This window comes from Metarhizium acridum (assembly GCF_019434415.1).
Source record: "Metarhizium acridum strain ARSEF 324 chromosome Unknown scaffold_29, whole genome shotgun sequence".
NCBI classification, from domain to species: domain Eukaryota; kingdom Fungi; phylum Ascomycota; class Sordariomycetes; order Hypocreales; family Clavicipitaceae; genus Metarhizium; species Metarhizium acridum.
Window position 1 is genome coordinate 75,230 of NW_027094017.1, and position 9,399 is coordinate 84,628.

A 9,399-nucleotide genomic window follows, 5' to 3' on the forward strand; every position below is an offset into this window, starting at 1 on the left:
AGAAATATAATAGTCTTAGATTTTATTCTTAGGCGTATTTATTATATATTATATAGTTATTATTTAATAAGTTAAAGCTAATAACCTAGCTATAATACTAATAGCTAGTAAAGCTTTATAAATAGTTTAAGGTATTAAAAAAGAATCTCTTATTAGCCTTTTATAAAATATATAATTAATACTTAATATATTTTACTTATATTAAGTTATTTATCTTAAGGGTAAATAATTTAATAAAGTTTATATTAAGAATTATTTTAACTTATATTCTTCAAGTTATAATATTTTACTTTAAGTACTAGTAAGTTTATAATATTTATTCTCGTTTATTTAAGACTCTTATTATTATAAGTTTCTTATTTATTAATGGGATAATAAGAAAATTATATACGAAGAGAAGTAAAAGGTAAATGCTTTATAGGTAATTCTTAAAATCATTTTATTTATAATATTATATTAATATAAATCTTTATATTATAAATAATTTTAACTATAAAGTAATAAAGGCGAGACGTGGTAATAGATAATATTTACGTAAATACGTGTGTATAAGACTAATATTATAGTAGAACTAATAGTATAATATTATAGGAACGTTATAATAATAATATTTACTTAAGGGAGTAAACCTAAAGAAAATTATTATATGTAATAATTAACCTTAAATAAAATACAAGTATAATAAGAGATATAAATAAGATTAAATTATAACTATAAGTTATATATAAAGACACGTATAAGGTTTAATAAAGTAATAATAAGTATTAACTAGACTAGGTAAGAATAGCTACGTATCTATTATAAAATTAATAAGCGTATATACCTTAACTTATATCTAGAATATAGTATATTATTTAATTTCTAGGTAGCTTAATTTATAATATAAGAATTAAAAGAAAAGAATATAATAGGTTTTATAATTAAAAGGTATTAGGTTCTTTACTTATAGTAATATATTAAATATATAATTTATAGGTTTTCTTATAATTAAAAAATAAAATATTTATATTACTTTAATTATATAAAGTAAATATTATAGTTAATAAATAAGAAGCTATTATTATAGCGTAAAATTATTTATACGCGTAAATTAAGGATTCTAGGTAATTCTACGATTTCTCTTTATCTTATAAGATTATGAATATTAATCTTAAGAATAAACTTCTTAATTTATCTTATTCTTTAACGTAATATATAATTTATTATAGTAAATAAATATAATATAATAGCCTAATAAAAAATAAAAAAAGCTTTAATTCTTATATAGCTAAAACTTACTTTAATAAAGTTACTAATTTTAAAGAAGAAGCGCTTATTATATCTAAGAAGAATTAATGCTTATATAAGAGAGATATTTTATAGTATTATACTTATTTATAAACGATAATTATGAATACTATTTTAATAGTCTCTTCTTCTTATATAATAATATAAAAATATTATAATTATCTTAAAATACTTAAGTAAGTTCTTACGTAAATTTACTAGATATATCTATTAAGTTTACTCGTTATATTTTAATTAATGTTTTCGTATTAAACTAAAATTAATTTAATTTTAATTATTACTATATAATTAAAGATTTATAGTTCTTATTTACGTATATAAGAGTCTTTAATATTTACTTTAGGTTCTTTAAACTATTATTAGCTTTAGGATTAAGGGAATAAACTAGTAAGAGATAATTATTATAAATCTATTTAAATAGCTTATAATACTTTAAATATATATTCTTATAATAATTATTTAATAGAAATAAGATGGTAAAATAATAGTTTTTATAATATATCAGGGTAATAATAATATTAATAAAGTTTATAGTAAGTATATTATATTTAAAGAGTCTAAGATTACAAATTAGTAATAGAAATAATAAAAATTTCAAGGTATAGCTAGGAATTTATCTTATTATACTTACTTATATTTTATCTTACTAGGTAATATAAAAGTTATATTACCGCTTTTATACTTAATATAATTTTCTTTATAGTATAATCCCACGTATATATTTAAGAGGCCTTTCTTAAATTTTATCTTACTATTATTTAACGCTAATAAAGCGTTATTAGAAACTACGAAATTACTCGCTACTTTAAATAATATATTATTAAACTCTTAAAATATTACTTAATTACTAGTTAGTAGTAACACTTAAATAAGGTAAGTTTCTTTATAATGTAATTATAAAATAAAGAATAAGAATTAATAATTTAAATAAACTTATATTAGTTAATTTCCTATAATAAGTAATATTATTTTAGGTAAGTTTTAGAATACGTAATAAATATTATAAATAAGTTCTAGTAATACGTGATAAATATATTTAGTAAATTATAATAGTAAGTAATAAATATATTAGGTAAATTATAATAGTAAGTAATAAATATATTAAGTAAATTATAATAGTAAGTAATAAATGTATTAAGTAAATTATAGTAGTAAGTAATAAGTATATTAGGTAAATTTTAAAGGCAAGTAATAAATATTTTTTTAGTTTACTTATACTCAGAGCATTAACAAGAAAACTACATTTTCATTTTTTAAAAAAGCTTAAATAATTAATAATAAATCTAATAAAATACTTGAATTATAATAATAAATACATAAAATAGCTAATATTATAGCCAATCAGCTTATTTAAAAAAGTGGGTCCCCTTAGCTTTTTGTAAGCTTAAAAACTAGATTATATAGTTTTCTAAAAACTTACTACACTACACTACACTACAAAAACTACAAAATGTAGTTTTTGAAGTTTTAGGCTTATAATAGTATATAAGGACCCACTTTTTTTATTATAAGCTTATAATTTTAGATTTATGCTAGTTATTCGTAAAACTTATAATTCTATAAGTATTTTATTAGATTTAATATAATTTTTTATATTCGAAACTACAAAAACTACAAAACTACAAAACTACACTACTTCCAATGCTCTGCTTATACTTAAGTATAATTAAATTAGAAATTAAATAGCGCGACGTTTAGTAATAATATATTTTTAATATTATAAAAGTATATTATATAAGAATAAATTATAGGTAAGTAAAAGTGATTTTATAAAGGTCTAGTAAACTATTATAAGCTAATTTACACATATAAATTTTAAAGTATTATAAGAGAATTAAAAGAAGTTAAAATAATCTTTAATAAATTAAGGTATAATAAAATAGTATTTCTTCTTAACGTAATATTACTATAGCTAAACTTATAGGAGTATAAGAAGAATAATTACCCTTTACGTAAATTCTTTAATTCTTTATAAGTTTATATGTTTTATTAGTAATTAAAGTTAGCTTTAAGTAAGCGGGTTTATAAAAGTATTAAAGATAAGCGTAATATCTTTATATATATTTATAATTAATATTTTTAGGTTATTAAATATAATTAAAAAAAGTAGTTTTATAATTTTAAATAACTTAAAGTATAAGATATTAATTAGTTAACTTTAAATTGTATTAAGACTTAAAGAAATAAACTCTTAGATTAATATTAGTTTATTAAGACTCTAAAACTAAAATAAATTTATCTTACGTATTTAATATATTTATTAATTTAATATTATTATATAAACCTAACTTTTTACATGTAACTTTACGTTTAAACTTAATAGGTATTTATTATATTCTAGCTTAATCTTAATATAATTCTTAATTATAATAACTAAACTCAATAATATTAAAATTAAGATTTAATTGCTTTTTAGCATTTATAAGATAGTATTAGTAAAATAAATTAACGCGTAAGCTAGCGTATTTTAATAGCTATTATTATAAGAGTATATTACTAAGAAAGTAACTAATAAAGAAATAAATAAAAACTATTTTACTATTAATTTCTAGCTTTATTTCTTAATTAAGCTTAAATAAATAAGCTAGGCTTTAAATAATATCTAAGAACTTTACGTTAAATAGTTCTAATATAAGAGTAATTATACTTTTAATATAAGTTTAAAGTAACTTTTATAAAAATTATAGTAATAAATATATTTTTATTAAAGATTAATATATGTTTTTAAATAAGTTAAATGCATTAATAAATAAGAAGAATAATAAAGAAATTATTAATATATTTATAAAGTGTTTTTTAAGGTAGTCTTTACTATATATATTAATCTTTAACTTACCGTAAAGTAATATAATAAGCTTAGTTAGTTAAAATCTTTATATTTATTAATTAAAGAAGTATTAAATAGTATATTTATATATTAGTATAATATTTATTTTTAGTTATATAGGATTAAAGTTATAGTTAAGAAAAACATTTCGTAGATAATTAGTAATTTTATAGGGGAGTATAAGATAATTTACGTCTATTATAATTATTAGCTCTTAGTGCTTAAAACTAATCTATAAAAACCAGGTATAATAAAGAGACTCTAGCTAAATAAACTTAAATAGGTTATTTATAAAATATACTTCTTAAATCTTTATTATTAGTTAACTTAAATAATTCTATTCCCTAACTATTAAGGTGTAATTATAGCTGTATTATACCACTCTTTTAAACTTTATTTACGTGTTCTTAATACTAAATATATACGAGATAAAGTTAAACGGCTAAATTAATTATTAAAAGTAATTATATATATAATATTCGCTTATTATTCGTATTAATTTACTCTATTATTAAGCTTACTATAAATCTATAATCTTTGTATTATTAGTTAAATATACTATACTCTTATAAATAAGTTTAAGGTTTAGGTTTAAATTAAGAAATATATAAAGAATTTCCCGTAAGTTAAATATAAGAATATTCTTAGTTAACTTACTTTAAGTAGGTAAAACTTCTAGTTTTAAATTTAATATACGCTATTAAAAAGAGAGTATTAATAAGCTATAATTAAACTTCTTTTTAAGTGTATCTTTAAATATAAGTATATACCTTAGCTCTTTAATATTTTTAATTAAAGTAAGAACTTTATATAATTCTTAATACGTATAACGCGATATAATATAACTCTATTCTTATAATATTAGCGTAGTCTTAAAATTAAATAGTATAAGAGAAGTTAGCTTTTAATATAATTTTATTATTAAATTATAAGCTACTATTATATTTAAGGTAAGCGGTAAAATATCTTATATTAAAAGTTTATTATTATCTTTATTTTTAAAGCTAATTTTATTATACTAATTAAATAAAATAAAGCTAGTATTATCGTTGAATATAATTAAAATATTAAAATTAAAATAATCTATATTATTAATAGCGTTTTATAAATTACTATTATTTAATAATATATTATTAATAGATATAAGTTAATTCTATAGCTTAAAGTTTAAGTTATAGTTAAAGGGCTAGCATTCTATCTTAACGTTTTATATAATATAATTAATCGCCTTTAAAGTACTCTTAGCTTTTAGTACGTTTTTATAAATTAATAATTTAATTAAGCTTAAGTTAATTATACTATTAATATTAAAATCTATAAAACCGTTTATATTAATAATTATATTAATTATAAAGTTTAATTAACTCTTAAGGGTTTCTTATTATTAAGTATTACGTTCTTAAGTATTTCATAGATCTTACCTTTATTATACTAGTAATTATAAACTCTTAAGTATAATAGAATAATTAAAGAGCGTGTTATTATTTTATAATTTACGTTACCTACTTCTTTATTTTAACTTAAGTTTATATATAATATCTTTTATAATATTAGAATAATTAGGCTATTATTAGGTAAACTAGCTTATAAAACCACTTAAATTATTACTACGCTAAATAAAAGTAAAATTTATTAATTAATAGTTTCTTTTATAAGGTATTTTAAAATAAAGATTAAGTAATAATAAGACACTTCTTACTTATCTATTATATGTAATTAAAACGAACTATAATAGTGTAAATAGTAGATAGTATTAAGGTGAAAGTTTAGTATAAGTAGTAGAGTATTACTTTTTATTTATAAAGGGATAACTTTCTTCCTATAATTACTATTAATATTAAATAATATTACTATAATTTACTATATACGCTTTACACTTACCTTTACGTTACGTTTTACGAGTAAAAAGGCTTTATTTTCTTTTTAAAATATCTTTTTATTCTAATATTTCTCTTCTCTTTAATATATTTTCTTAGTTAATACTAAGAAGCTTTAAATAGGCTATTAGCTTTAAGAGATTAACTCTAATATTATCGTTTATTATACCTTATAGTAATAAAAGTAAAAGTACCTTAAATCTAAGTTTTTAGCTATTATTTATAACTTACTTGTATTTAAGCGATAATATAGGTAAAGAAAATAACCTATTTTAAGCTAGAACGTAAAAACGTAGTAATATAATACCATTTAAAGTTCTTTTAATTACCTTTACTTTATTTAAATAAGCTTATTAATAAAACGTTATAACCTTAATTAACTAAAAGAAGCGTTTTATTTATATCTTAGGTAATAGTTACCAGAGCTCTTACAAATATAGTAAATACAAGTGTATTGTGTATTGTATTTTGTATTGTATTGTATTTTCGTGTATTGTATTTAAATACATTACATTACATAACTAAAATACCTATAAATGTATTATAAGTAAAAAAAACCCCTGTTTTCTTAAACTAAAGATTATAAGGCTAATTATAAGGTTTATAAGAGAAAATTTTATATCATTAAAAAGAGCTAAATTAGCTCTTTAAAATGCTTTACTTTTTATTACTATAAGTTATTATCTTAAAAAGTTATAAGCAATTGAAAATTCGCCCCGCTTTACTTACTTTTTATTTTAAGACATAACTTTAAAGCTTAATATCTCGCTTAATATCCACATTTTAAGGTTAATTCTTAAAGATCTAAAATCACGTGATTTTTAGCTTTATTTTAATATATAATATGCTTATATAAGCATTTATTTATAATATTAGATATTTTATAGCCTTATAATACATTTATAGGTATTCGTATCCTGTAATGTATTGTAATATATTACAATACAATACAATACAATACAGTATAGTAAAAACTACAAAAAATACAATACATTTAGAGGTCTGACTTTACTAGAATAAATAGACTTTATTAAGCTTTTCTTACTATATATAAAGCTAGTTTAAATAAGCTATTTAAGGGCCTTATAACCGTTTAATTTATAGGCGTATTACTAGAAATAATAGACTTAAATAAGGTATTTCTTCTAGATAATTAAAAGTAATTTATAAATAAATATTAGATATTACGACTATTCTCTATTACTTTATACGAGAAATACGAATACTAAAGAATAAGAGATTTAAGGTTAACCTACTATTAATAAAGAGTATAAGTAGCTTTAAGATATTTAATATTAATATTAAGTATAAAGATATAAATAGTATACTCTTAGTATTACTAAGAAGTTTAATAAATAAGAAGAAGTATTTATTTATAGCTATTAAAGATAAGCTAATTAAGAAGCGTAAGGTTATAATAAAAACGCTTAAGCTAAAAATTACTTTAATATATATAATAAACGCTAATCTTAAAGATTTAAGGTTTATAAAATAAATAGAAACTAATAGTAATAGTAAGTTTACACGTTTTACGCTTTTATATCTTTTATATTTTCTTAAGCTATGTTACGACCCAGTCACAGGCTGCAGCGTAGGCCGCAGGATGGGCCGGTTGCATGAGCCACCCAGTGGCTCAGGGCACAGCGGGTGACGGATTAATGGTCGGGACGGGCCGCCAATGAGGAAGAGTTCACTGACTGTTCAGTGAACTCTAGACGAACCAGTAGCACGCATGTAACCATAGTTCACCAGGACTTCAGTGAACAATGGGTGAACACCGTAGTATATAGGGACCCCCAAATTCGCTTCATAGATAGACTCTAGCTCCTTAGCTTTCAACACACAGATCATTACATTGACTAAGCTTCGCTTACAACTCTTTGACTCTGATCACTTGGTTACGGTCTACGACCTATTACCAACGTAACACCCAACTGCTCAGATTGACTGCCCTAGTGGCTCTGCCAACATAAACTACGACCTAGTTTATCCCTTGGGAACCTAGCGTTACACGTCGAAGACTCCTATTGGACCTTCCGTGCAACAGTCGTTACACGTTGAAAGCTCTTGTTCAGACTACTACTGCGTCACTCTGAGCAATATCTGATAACTGTCAAACATGGCACCACGCGAGGCTACTACCGCATCTGGATCGAACGAAACTCGGGAGGGGCCACCAACCATCTCTGCTCACGAGATGCTCGCTGAGATCATACGCCTCCGCGAACGAGTTCAACAGATGGAAGAAGAACGACAGGAACAAGCCACGGCTGCTGCCACAATTAAAAAGGACTTGGGAGAAATCCTCAGACCCAGGGCGCCGGGACCGTACGACGGATCCCCGGGTGCACTTCAAGGATTCCTCACTCAACTCAGGGCTTACCACCGACAATTCCCAAACAAAATGGAAGAATCCTCTGCCAAGGTACTTCACGCAGGAGGATGTATGACGGGAATAGCACTAGCATGGTTTGAACCCATCATGAGGGACTACCTTAACAAGGAAAAAGACGACCGCGAAAACGAAACCAACACCATTTTCGAAAGTTACGATGAGTTCGAAAAAGCCATCAAGAAAGCCTTTGGAACAGTTGATGAAGCTAGAGCTGCCGAGTACCATATCGACGGACTCAAGCAGAAAGGATCGGCATCCGATTATGCCGCTCGCTTCAGACAACTCGCATCTCAGCTTGACTGGGAGGACGAACCTCTTATGTCAGCATTCTATAAGGGACTCAAGGAAGAAGTTAAAGATGAACTCTATAGAGAGAACAGGCCAGACAATTTATCGGACTACATCGCTATGACGGTACGGATCGACGACAGACAGTATCAGCGACGCATACAGAAAAAACAGGGTAAAGGAACCTGGAACCCTACTAAAGGAAAGAGTTACCAAGCCAATCAACGCAGGAAGCGGGACGAACCTATTGCCTATGGTCACACTCTTAATCCTGGACGAATGGAGCTTGACGCTACCAAAAAAGATGACAAAAAGGAAAAGAAGTGTTATAATTGCGGAAAACCAGGACATTTCGCCAACAAATGCAAGAAACCCAAGAAAGAATGGAAGCCAGTACCAGAAGGAGGTAAGAAACAGCTCAATGCTACTAACCAACAGAAGATCGAAATCTACGAACCAGAGGTAGAGCACAAAAACCTAAGCTGGACCTTCTGCTACGATAACAACTGCTATACCCACCTCAGTAGCAAACAAGGAACCGGATGGTTTCCGAAAGAACCCAAGAAGCCGAAGAAAACGCAAAGACAGATAAACCGGGCATTGGGAATCACGACACCACCACCACGAAAACCAAGACACGAAAAGCTACAAAGGATACCAACGCCGGAGCTTGAGGAAATACGCGCAGGAATTCAAGCAGCGCGACAAGCGGTACAAGAAGACCT